The sequence below is a fragment of the Lagopus leucura genome, unplaced genomic scaffold (assembly GCF_019238085.1).
Source record: "Lagopus leucura isolate 7727_CA_CO unplaced genomic scaffold, USGS_WTPT01 Super-Scaffold_100076, whole genome shotgun sequence".
Classification (NCBI taxonomy): domain Eukaryota; kingdom Metazoa; phylum Chordata; class Aves; order Galliformes; family Phasianidae; genus Lagopus; species Lagopus leucura.
The window spans coordinates 428,390-440,584 of record NW_024962316.1 but is presented as its reverse complement, the minus strand read 5'-3'; the positions used below and the strand labels follow the sequence as shown (position 1 = coordinate 440,584).

At 49.3% G+C, this 12,195-nt stretch overlaps 1 long non-coding RNA gene across 1 annotated transcript; it reads right to left on the bottom strand.

Moving 5' to 3' along the window:
* Positions 1-209: 209 nt before the first annotated feature.
* On the bottom strand, positions 210-11,529 carry LOC122188740. Its single transcript, XR_006181639.1, has 3 exons — positions 11,380-11,529; positions 8,459-8,533; positions 210-1,728 (listed from the first exon to the last, which is right to left on the bottom strand). It is a non-coding gene; the product is annotated as an uncharacterized LOC122188740 (long non-coding RNA).
* Between the last annotated feature and the right edge of the window lie 666 nt (positions 11,530-12,195).

The window sequence follows — 12,195 nt, the reverse complement described above, 5'->3', positions numbered from 1 at the left end:
AGATAACAGCCACTCTTCAAGTGGAAGAAAGTTCACAGCTAAAACCTCTCTCACTTTTAATCAGCCTCGGGGCTCCTTGCAAGAAAGGTAAGGAATATGTTTTTTGTAAAGGAACAGGGCTGAATTCAAGAGCTCTCAGCCAGCATGCAAAGTGACAACAGCAATGAGGAAACTCAGTTAATTTGGCTCGCAGACTTCATTCTGTCAAATGGTTGGAAGAGCTTTTAATTCTTGTAAAGGAGCAAAACCATCATAACATCTGAATTCATATCCTGCAGAAGGCAAATTAAACACCGAGTAATGACAAAAATGAATCACCCCTTATGTAGCTACGTTATAAATGAATAAACACTCTTTTCTCCCAAGCTATGAAAGCAACAGAAGCTGACCAGTCTTCACACAGGGATTTGATTCACACAGCTTTCCTGCAGAGAGAGGGAATCTGAACTGATGAAAGAAGAATCTCAGTTCCTTACTGCACTCATGTTTCCAGACAGATCATCATCTCTTTCCCTTCTTTTCCCCATTCTTGCCCAACTTTTCTCTGCACCTTCCACCTGCAGCCTCTGTATGAATTGGACAATTGGAGCCATGAGGTCACCGCTGCCCAAGTATGAACACAGCCAGAAAAGCCACGATCCAAACGACCACAGCCTTTCCAGGTGACTGCTGCCACACTCTCCTGGTTGGTGGCGTTGCACAGGTGTTGCAGGAAACAGGAGCATTGATTGCTTCGGAGAAACAGTGGGAGCACACAATACTGCCTCAGAAAATTTCAGCTCGGTGCCCTCATGCTTGTGGACAAAGCAAGCAGACTCTGTGTCGTCATCCGAAGCCACACGACCCAGCATTCTCATTTCCATCCCTCCATATGGTCCCAGCAGGACACCTGGCTTCATCTTCCTTTCGCAGAGACTGCCCTTCCCCTCGTCCCTCCCATTTTGAAGGCATGGAAATGGAGGTGTTACACAGCCTTGGCTGTGCAAGCAGAAGTGCCACTACCCTGCATCTATTTAGAACAGGGTACAGCAGCTGTGTGATTCATCAGTCTGAGACATCTTGCCCTTGAACTGGTGTGAATGTCAGCAGCGGTCACTGGACTCGTCTGAAACGATGCTCTCTATAATAACAATATTTCATGCTTTCCACCTCATTTATACCCAACTCTTAGCAAATTAACACCAAGCAAAGAACTCAGCAGCATTGCTTGCCACAAGATGAGGGGCCCTTTAAGGGGTGCTGAGATTTGCTGTGCTTACAGGCAGACCAAACCCCTGAGATGATTGAGTGTGGCATCCCAAAAGGAGAGGAGGGAACACAAATAAACACACTGTTCTGCTCCAAATGAAAGAGCTGCTGGATTTAATGTGACAGGGCCTGGGATGCTTCATTTGACACAGACTGGCAGCAGTCTGGTGATTGGCAAGCACTTGGAATAACCGCTCTCTGTACTGTCATAACATCGCAAGATCATCTGCAGAGCAGCCCAGCCAGCCCCAAGCAAAGTGTGGGATCTGCTGGGCTGTGGATAGAGATGAAATAAGTTCAGTGTCTCAGGACTCTCCATTGACAAGAATTGGAAGGAGGCAACCCGCAGGGTCCAGATCACACATACTCATCTGAGCTCTTGAACGCTGTCAAGGTTTTCCTATCTCTGGGAAGAGCAATTCTAGGCCATTCAGAACAACAGCCTTGTTGCTTCTCGTGTTTATCCACAAACAGGAAATCCTAGAGGAGGCAGGAAAAGGAGTTTAACCAAACCACCCTCAATATTATGCTGCAGAGAACTGACTCTGCCCTACCAGGCTGCAGCTGGGTTTTCACAGCCTTGTGCTGCAGCCTCACTTTGTTTCCAGTACCACAGAATCACCAAGGTTGGAAAAGACCTACAAGATCATCCAGTCCAACCATCAAGGTACCAGGTACCGCCAGCAAAGCTAACAGCACTTCACTGCCCAGGAGGGTCCTGAAAGAAGGCAGGTTCTACAGCAAAGAGCCAGCCCAAGGCTAGAGTGCTTGGCAGAAGGGTTTGATCCGGGGTAGGGAGATGAGGAGACAGGAGCAGGGTGGAGGACAGGGCCTGCTGCTCCTGCAGGCACTCAGAGAACGTAGGGCCCTCTCCCTGACAGTGGCAGCCCCATAGTCCCAAGCTCTCCCTTAGCAACCTTGGCCAGCAAGTCAGAGGTGCTGCAGAGAAGAGGGTCAGGGCTGTCTCATCTTGGCAGCCTACAGGCATAGTCCTATGTAGGTACAAGCAAGGAGTTGGACTTCGCTGTTGCAAAAGCTGTTCTACCGAAAGGACACCAGCAAGAGAAAAGCTCTACTATGGGAGTTCCCAATCATGGGCTCACTTGGGCAACACAGCCACCAGCAAAAGTCTCAACCCTGCCACGAGCTGCGCATTCCTTTCTCACAGAGGAGTAGGGCAAAGGCAAACCTTCCCCCAAATGCCATTACAGCATCCCTAGTCGAACCTAGCAACACCCCAGGGATCTTATCTGATGAGACTCAGAGGCAGACCAGCTATTACTTCTGGGAATAACAGATGTACCTTTTTCTAAAGCACTCAGCTACCAGAGGGCAGCAAATAGCTCATGTTTCTATAGAAAATGCCACCCTCACAGAGTTGTGCAGTGCAATACCAAAGCTGCTGTGCCTAGGCTGCTGGGCTTCAGATGGGATGTCTGCACACACTTTCAGATAGATGTGTCTGTTGCTGAAATTAAAACACAGCTATACTCCTCATTGCCTCTTAGCAAAACACCATACCTCCCATTCTTAATTACACTGTAGTTGCTGAGCCAAGATGGTTGTGAGCAGTGCAATGTTAGAGCTGTTCTAGCCTGGGCATTGCCTCCTGCTGCAGCTCTGCTGGGCGTTGCTTTCCTCTTCCTCTGGCTGCGACAGCAGAGCAGCTGTTTGGGTGGGAGAGCATTTGTGCCTGAGCAGCGGTGTGGTTCAGTTGTTGCCCAAGCTGTATTTATGGTTCTTAAGGCTCTAAGCTGGCAGCAGCAGAACAGGGTGGTTTAAAAAGCTGTGTCTGGTTCCCGAATCACATTCAGTTTGCAGTGTTGGGAAATTATGTTTCAAAACAAGCCAGGCACCAGCTTCCTCCTAGGTTAATCTGCACCGCTCCTGCCTTGCGTGTTTTGGAATATTAACAATGCTGCAGCAGCAATGCAGTGGCTGCGAATCCTTCCTGCTAACTGCGCTTACAAGAAAGAAAATTATGAGGCCCGTCTGCACTTTGGTTACCTATGGCTACACCAGCTCTGCATCTTACTGAAATTAAAAAGAAAAAAAAATGCAACATATCCAAAAAAGAGAACCTGACAATTTGCCTGTGGATTATTTTCTTTGCCCATGAGACGCCTTCATTTCCTCTGACTGAAGTCTTCCAAGCCAACGGTGTTAAGAGTACTAGGAAAAACATTGGTTCCTGTTACTTAAAGATAACTATTTTTTTTTTTAAAGGGCAGCTGGTGAAACCTACAACCCCAGTTGCTAAAATCAGCATCATCTGTTATTTCCCATACCATCACAAAATGTTCCATTTTATCTGAGCTAAAAACAGCTTTTCTCTGCTGGAAGCATGCAAATATCATTCCTTCATAAAGAAGCCACCAGATGGGAACCTAATAACTGTAGACTCTAATTCTCACTGCCTGGAGTTGCTAAAAGCACCAAAGTTTGAAAATCCTTGTTTATACCCTGCTTATTCAGTGGTTTAAATATGTTTCCATGCTCAAGCATCTGGTCTGCAGCCAGGCTGTTTCCCTGTTCGGGACATGGGACAAAATGCCCAGCACTTTTTTTGGCTCTCTTTGGATCTTTCTGCAAAAAGGAGATTTACATGGCATAATTGCTCTGAAGGTGAGCTGGTGGGAGTGCATCAACTCCACAAAAGCTGCCCTTTCTCCCTGTGCTTATTTTACTTGCTGTTCACTTTTTTTGGAATATAAAGTCCATCCCCCCACACCAAGATGCCTGTGAAGCGAAGCAGACATTTTTCTGCTCTTGTGAAAGTATGTGGGAGAGAAAATTTTATTGGAGTTTTATGGATGCCTAAATGGCTCTGCTGTAGGAGGGAAAGAAAAAGAGCACAGGAAGGAGATGGACAGCAAAACACAAAGCAAGAATGATACCCCTCTGTGCTCAAAAATGTAGACAGGGGAATACAGAACCCAGAAACAGCAGAAGAAATAAATTCTTCACGGATCCGTTTATAACCAGAGCAAGTGTTTGCTGTGCAGGGAATAAAAGCAGGCACTGACAGGGCAGCTTTCACTTGTTAATTCTAACTAACCTCCAGAGCTCTCAGAGCATTCTGGTACTGGCTGGGCATGCCTTTGTGTGCAAGCGGCTTTCAGCAGCCTGCTGCTGTGCCAGACTTCACTTTGTCCCGAGCTCCTGGCCATGAAAGCCTCACCTTTGTTCCATTGCATCTTTTAGGCAAGGATGGTCTCCTCCATGCCTGCACAGAACTCAGCACAGACCCCTGCAGAGGTGCACAGCTGCTAGGAACGTTGCTCAGCATGCTCAATCCAAGCAAAGAGAGGTTTCCTCCTGCCAGGACTGCTCTGCTGATGCCCATAGTGCTGCTGGCCCTAAATTCCACTGAGAAGGCCACAGTAGGATTTCAGCCTGCCACCATCTCCTCTTCAGCTACTGCTACCTTCTCATTCCCCAACATCCTGATTTAGATCTTTAGGAGATTAATCCAGAAAGAGAGGCTTGAGACTACGTCTAGCCAGTAAATGATAATTAAAACCTTCTAAAACTATCATCAGCCTCAGCATCCTGGGGGTACAGAGAAGAAAGAAGGGGAAGCAGGGAGGGAGGGGGGAAGCGTTTCAGACTCACATCTAACCTGTTTTCCAGATGAGTTTTTCAATGATCAGATCCAATCTACCGTAAAAACTTCCCAGGGAGAGAAACCCTCAGTGCATGAACCAAAAATGTAATGATCTGGGAAATGTATTCCTCTTAAGGGGGAAGAAAACTGTGGTTTCACCTCTGTGCTCCCACTTTTATTGATCACAAAGTGCACAGATTTCTGCACTAGAGAGGGGGGAGGCTTGGTAGCAGAGCTGTACACTGAGGCAGCTAATGGCACAATGACCAGGCCCTCAGACGCTGCCCTTGGAGTGGCTGCCGACTGCACCAGTCACGATGTCTGCCTGCTCCACTCCCTCCTGAAATTAAGCACCATTATGGACTGTACCAGAAAAAGACTGGCTTAAAGGCATGGCTTAATAAGCCTGCAGCAAATTTTGTCATCATTAGCTAACACATTTTTACATATTTTTGCCATTTGTAGAAGTGTCCACTCCTTTGGTGACTTTTAAGTGCCTGTTGTCAGTGGCTTCCTGTGGCAATCAGTTTCACAGTAATTACACCATATTTTAAGAAGCTCTTCTATTTTTATCAGTTTATGCAGTTCGGGCTACATCTGCGCTTCCAACTTCTGTTAAAAGGTCCAGTCCCTGATCAAAGCAGCCGTGCCACCAAGAATCCCCACGTGGCCACATCAGCCCCTGGAAGTCCCTGCCTCCATTAGCAGAGTGCTTCCCTGGGGCTGGCAGAGCTCAGCGTCACTGCGTGGAAATGCTGCCTGCAGGGGAAATGCCGCTGCTGCAGTGGCCAGACTCATGCTGGAGGTCTAGATTTCATAGGAGCAATGCAAGCAGAGTTCATCATTGATGCTGGACTGGAACAGCTACCAGCTCAAACAGCAGGAGCTCACAGGCATGTGAGCTGCCATGCAAGGACAGTAAGGGGAAAGGAGCGATGACCCGGCTGGTGCCTGGGCCCTGGGTAACTGCTGGTGCACAAAGTCACACCACGCAGCCACCTTGGTCAGTTTTAAACACCACGCGAGAATCAACTCCTTTGTAACTTCACAACTACCTTGTAGCAAAACATCTTCACCGCTGTAATTAGGAACTGCAGCACCCTGACCTGTTAGGTTCACCTGCTCCTGACTGCCAGAACAGGCAGCAGAGGAGGGTCACTTTGAGTCACAAAAGACTCAGAGGAGGCTTTTGGTGTAACGGAGTGGGAGAAGTCTTCAGTCTCTGCACTGAAGACCTGAAAACATGCGGGGAGCAGGCTGTGGGGAGGTGAGGGGTTTTCACATAATTCCCAGCAAATCCCTAATCTGGTTCTGTGCCTGCTGACGCACACTCCCCATTGCTCTTCCCCCACCTGGTCCCAAAGACCTGTGCTCGGGTTGGTCGTACCTCACAGCATCAGAGCAGAGAGGACTGCATGCTGCAGCCCAGGACTACACAAATACAACAGGACTTAAGGAGATTCTCTACCATCCTGAGAGGGTGGCATGCGGAGAACTGGGGCTTTGCTGCCCAATCCCACTCAGCCTCAGTCCTCTCCCCACATGGAGCTGACCCACTTCATAAATGACGCACTCTTCCTTCTGTATCCAAACGCCACTGTATCATTTAGCACTCTCCGTGGGCTAATTTTCTCCCCCAGGGACAGTAGATTAGATCCCACAATTTCTCCCTCCCCCTGAGTTTTCAAAAGGTCTTTCAACTGTAATAAACTCAGGTACTTACACATCAATCTGCCTTACCTGGAGCACATGATATAGAGGCCTGGGTCATAGCAACATCATTATAGTGAATTTTAAAAGAGAGCAATGGGAATAGATAGAGAAATAGTCCTTCCTGTGCGGTGCCCTTTCTATCTGTACACTGAAGCTTAGAAAGTTCCTCCAGAAATACAGTATTTCTCACCAGAGCTGGAAATATTGAGGTAAGCACCAACTGATCCTCTGGAGCTAAACAAACTCTTTTCCCCCTTAAACTACAGACACTTGCACATTGCTTTGGCTCCTGTCTTCTGCTGCTTCCTCCTGCTCCTTACTCCCTTGAAGATGCTGCACATCTGCAGTCACTGCTTTTCACTGCTTTGTGCTGCATTCTATATTGCCAAGGACAGCATAATGTGACGGAAAAGAGAGGTCACAGCCTGGCTGCCCTTGGGAGCAGCACCAGCCCCCGTCCATATTCTGCACTGTAGCACCTCAGCTCCAAGCAGTTGGCTCGAAGACACTGAGGCAGATTATTTTATTTATGCACTTGCTTAACATTTTGCTGGACTGATTGCTTGAACTGGGCCAAAAAAAGAACTCCAAACACTTGCAGAACTCCTTGCTACAACGCCTGATATCCATTTACCCAGTTCCTGAACAAAATAGCACAGGTAGTACATGCTTCTGACTGAAGAGAACACCAAACCACATAAAAGGACCTCAGAAGGGCTCTCTCACCAGCCATCAGGTCAGGCCATTACTGCAATAAGGGTATTTTACTGCTGCATTCACAGGCTGATCTAAAATTCCTCTCCCATTAGGCGATGTACAAACACGCTCCAAAAGGTTTATGATAAAGGATACGAGTGCACACACAAGTGTCTTGAGGCATCCAGCCCACATCACGGCTTGGGCGGCCTGACGCACTGCCCAGGGCTCTGTATTACAGACCAGCTGTGTGGTGACCAGCTTTCACCTCAAAATTCCTACTCACCACAGCTTTCATACTGGTTTATAAAGGCATTTTAATGCAGCGACTTGCCTCTGAGGACGAAAGTGCCTGGCGTTTGTTTAAGTGTCTTTATTAGACCTGAAACAAATACTGCATCATTTAACTTTGAGGCTTTTGTTGCTGGTATCAGTTGTGTTCTGCAAATCACAGACTCAAGACTGCATCTAACCCCTAATAAGCAAGCAAACTGCTATTCGTCCACCTCCCTGCTTTCCCCTGGCTGCTGTTATCTCTGTGTGAGACTGGGAATTGAAGGAAAGAATGACCCAGTGATTGTCTAAATCAGCCCAGCTCTAATTTACTGGAATATGGTTTGAGCAGCTAATGTAACACCTACTGTGAGCAAGATGGAGCTATCTCCAGGACTTCTGTAGGCTAGGAACATTCACTTAAATGGCATTGTCTGGCTGCACTCACTGGAGGGCCCGCCGTACCGCAGAGAGCAGTTAACCCTTGGAATGGGAAATTAGGTCAAAAGAACCAAGCTCTCAATTGCAATTGGAAAAGTTAACTTTCTGCAGAAAATTGGGTGTCCTGTTTGCCTCTGACACTTTCTCTGCTCCTCATGTAGCAAATAGCTCGAGCAATTACAGCAGGCGGGTAAACAAACAGCAGTGAAGGCGTCCTCGGGATGCCCTCGATCTGGCAGGAGCTTTCCCCGCTTCCCCAGCCCTTGCTGATACAGTTACACAGTGTTTCCCAGGGCTGGATTAAGCAGTTGGTCTCTTCCTAGACAGAAAGGGGTTGTTTTTTTCCCCTTCAAAATACTGGTTGAGTCACAACAGAAGTCAGCACTTTCCCCGGCCCTGGTTCAGAATTGGGCTCCCCCAGAAACCACCTCCGTCCTTCAGCTCCTCACAGTGAGGTGCAAACAGCAGCTCCTCCCTCACCTGCTGTCCAGGATGCTGTCCATTTCGGGGAAAATTCTGGGTTTTGTCCTGAGAAGTGCCTCATGACAGCAGCACCTGAGGGCACAGAGAGACACTCATCACAAATGCTTCAGATTCAAGGTCAGTTTGGATTGTTAAGTCACCATTCACATAAATACATATGAGACAAACGCTGTTTTGGCTTTTCTTTTTATAAAATGTATTTGAAAGGCAGGTTTAAATAGAGGATCTGTTTACAAGAAGCAGTGCTTTTCAATACCCTATGGCATTCTACTTAAGAGGACATTTGTCTCACAACTGAGGCACAGAAGAGCGGAGTGCTGGATCACATCTGCCAGCTGCACCAGCTCAGCATCTCACCCTGCCATCACCCAGCTGAGTTCCCCCTCCAGGACTCAGGAGGGGGTTATCCAAGAACCCTGGAGCAGTCCTTCTCCCAGGGACCCACCCAGCTCCCTTCAGCAGGGATGCATCTTCAGATGCACCTTTGCAGAAGGTGGCTCAGATGTCCTCCCAAGCAGCACAACGCCACTGCAGCTGGCTTCTGCTGCACCCACATTCCTTTTCACTGACAAAAGGCAGAACTGTAACGCGAGCAGGAACATAACGCTTTCAGCATGAACTTTCATAGCTGTTGAATCACTGGTTTTTAGTTGCTCACAGAGCCAGACTTTCAGATTAAGCTGCGTGTAATCCCTTTACCTTGCAATGCATGGGGTCATATGCAGGTAGCATGTAACCTTCTGGTTTAAAATCTGCCTTCCAGCAAGCATGAGCACATTCTCATCAGTCAGCAGTTTAAGAGCAGACAAACTCCCACAGCCTGGAAAGCTCCATCAGTAGAGAGCATCCTTGTTCTGCTCTGCTTCTCATGTCAGGAGACACCTCCAGTCCCTTGCAACTCACACTCTACATTCTGCAGACCGCTTGCAGGAGCTGACTCACCCCCCATGGAGAAACCGACAGGCCACAGGGCTCAGCCTTGTCACAGCTGCACTGTGTCACCACACAGCCAGAGGTACAGATGGGCTACAGGCTGAGGGAAAGCAGCCTGGGTGCAAGTAACACCCTGCTTATGGCCCTGCATGCTTCCTTCTGTTTTCCCAGAGCAATGATGCTGGCTTACACTGCGCCAGGGAAATTAACAGAGGATCCCTGGTCAGCCTCAGATGAAGGCCTCCTTGTACTCCTTTAGTAGTACAGTTGGAAGTGGTTTGCCTGGTCAGGAATAAAGCACCCTGCTTTCTTCTGGGGACACCTTTCCAGGACAAGACAGTCCTTTCCTAAGGCTGGCCTGGAAGCAGACTGCAAGATTTAAAAGCCACTTCTGAAGGAACATTAACGAGTACAGCACTCTCAGGAAACAGAGAGAAGGCAAGAAAGACTGAAGTACAGGAGACAGATGTGAGGTCAGCTCAAAGACAACAAAGTAATTTCAGAGGCAGAAGCCCATGTCTGGCAGAGGTGCCTGGGTGTCTGGACTGCAGAGCCAGCCTTTGCCCCTCCTTGCCCCCAGCTCTCCCTCTGCTCACACTGACCATCTGGCAGCCACAACAGGGCATGTAACAGCAACAGAGCCTCCTCCTCCTTCTTCCCACCCAAGGGACAACCAAAGCCAAGTGCTGGGTGTAGCTGCTGCAAGACCTCCCAGGGAGCATTTCCAGATGCTCTCCCACAGCACCACCGCTCCCTGCCCTCCATCACCTGAAGCAGGCAACCACCTCCACAGCCCAGCAGGTTCATCCCTCCCAGCACCTGTAGAGCACAACACTGGGGACCGACAGGGGTTAAAACGTCTCCCACACAGCTCACATGAGTTACTTTTCATTTGAAAAACAAAAACCACACAGAACTCCTCAATGGGCTTTGTCCTAATTTTCCTGGGAAATAATGACTTTCTGTTATTAAATAATGTAAAGTGATTGAGGTGAGTCATAAAGCATTTGTATTAACACTAATGGATCCACGATTAATTTTTTTCCTCTATTTTATTATTATAAAACTTGTCAGTATCTAACCCCCTCTGCTTCCTCTGTCCTCCCCATCACATTTTCTTCTCAGGGGAGGTAATCAAGACTTCACTTGAATTCCTCATTACTTGAAAGGCTCTGCATCACAATACGATAATGGGACAGTTTCATAATTACGATAAAAATCAGGGCAAGAGAAAACTGGAGAGGCTTTCAGTCACCCAGAAATGAAATAATTGCTTCAAAATATGTTTTTAAATAAGGTAGTTTTGACTTTCTGCAAGGCAAAGAGAAACCAACCAACACACAGAAGTTGTGCATCGGCTTCACTTTGGGACGCCCACCCTCCCTCCCCACAGCACTGCTTCCTCCTCTGCCTCCCCAGCACAGTGCTGCACAACCACAGCTGCACCCTGCAGTGAGTGCTCTGCTTTTAAACGTTGTCTACAAAGAAATGAAATGATGAGAGGTGCCGTGTCTTCCTTTGAGTGGCTACTATGTAGTTTCAGGAGACAGATACGGTTTGTCTGTTTACGGGCACAAAGCCGGGCTGGTGGGACTTGGAGCACCCTGGTGCAGAGGGAGGTGTCCCTGCCCGTCGCAGGGGGTTGGAACTAGATGATCTTGGGGGTCCCCTCTAACCGTTCTACGATTCCACGCTTCACAGGATGCAGAATGAAACCCATAACCCTGCATCTTACCACTGATGCGCCTAGAGGCAAGCCACCTATTTAGGACAGCAGTTTCCCACTTGCTGTGGAAAACACCACAGGAGCTCAAGGTTTCTTGCTATTTTTACCCAAAGATCTGCAGGCTTACACGGTACATTTAAACCTCTGCCTCCAGGAGCGGGACGCAGGTGGTGGCGATGAGGAGAATTAGCCCTGCGCGCAGCTGTGAGATCCCACAGGACGCGAGGCTGGGTTAGACCTGACAAACATTAATGATTACCTTTATTATTCCTCCTAGAACCAGTCCAAGGCACCAGCAGCTAAAGATACGTCAAAGTCACCAGGCGTCACACATTGCGCAAGACTCCAAAGAAGCTGGAACGTGCATCTGAGAGCGAGAGCCCCGCGCTGCGGGACAAAGCGGGGCCGACAGGCGCGCAGCTGGGCCGCGGGATGGAAGCTCGGCTCGGCGCCGTTCCGCGTCTCCACACAGACGGCAACGCTGAGGCCTGGGGGGGCCGGCAGCCCCAGCTTCGGCCGGCTCAGGAGGGAGCGCAGGCGCATCCCTGGAAGTGTTCAAGGCCAGGTTGGATGGGGCCCAGGTTGGATGGTCTGGTATTAGAAATGGAGGTTGGTGGCGCTGCCTGGGGTGGCGGGGTTGGAACTTCACAACCCTTCAGGTCCCGCCCAAACCGCCACCCAGCAGCACCGCCTGACACCGCTGGGATTTATAACCCCGCCGTGAGGTAAGGCGGGACGGGATTGGTGGGTGTGAACAGGTGGCGGCAGCTGATTGGCTGAGCGGTGCTGCGGCTGCTTCGGCTTCGCGCCTCGGTCCTCCCCGGCCCCGCCGTGGAGGCGGAGGTGCTGCGGAGCGTCTGTGCTGCTCCCGGCAGAGCCCGCTGAGACGATTCTGCCGAGCGCATAATGCCAAAACGCCAATGGAGGCAACAGGAAGTTCTCGTTTAACCGCGAACAAGCGCGGTGAACTCCTGACGCTGCCCGTCCCTCTCGTCCTCCGCCCCTCAGCCGTCAGCTCACCGCTCGCACCGCCCCGCTGTCCCCGCGCCCCGCTTCCCTCGCAGCCGCCTCGCAC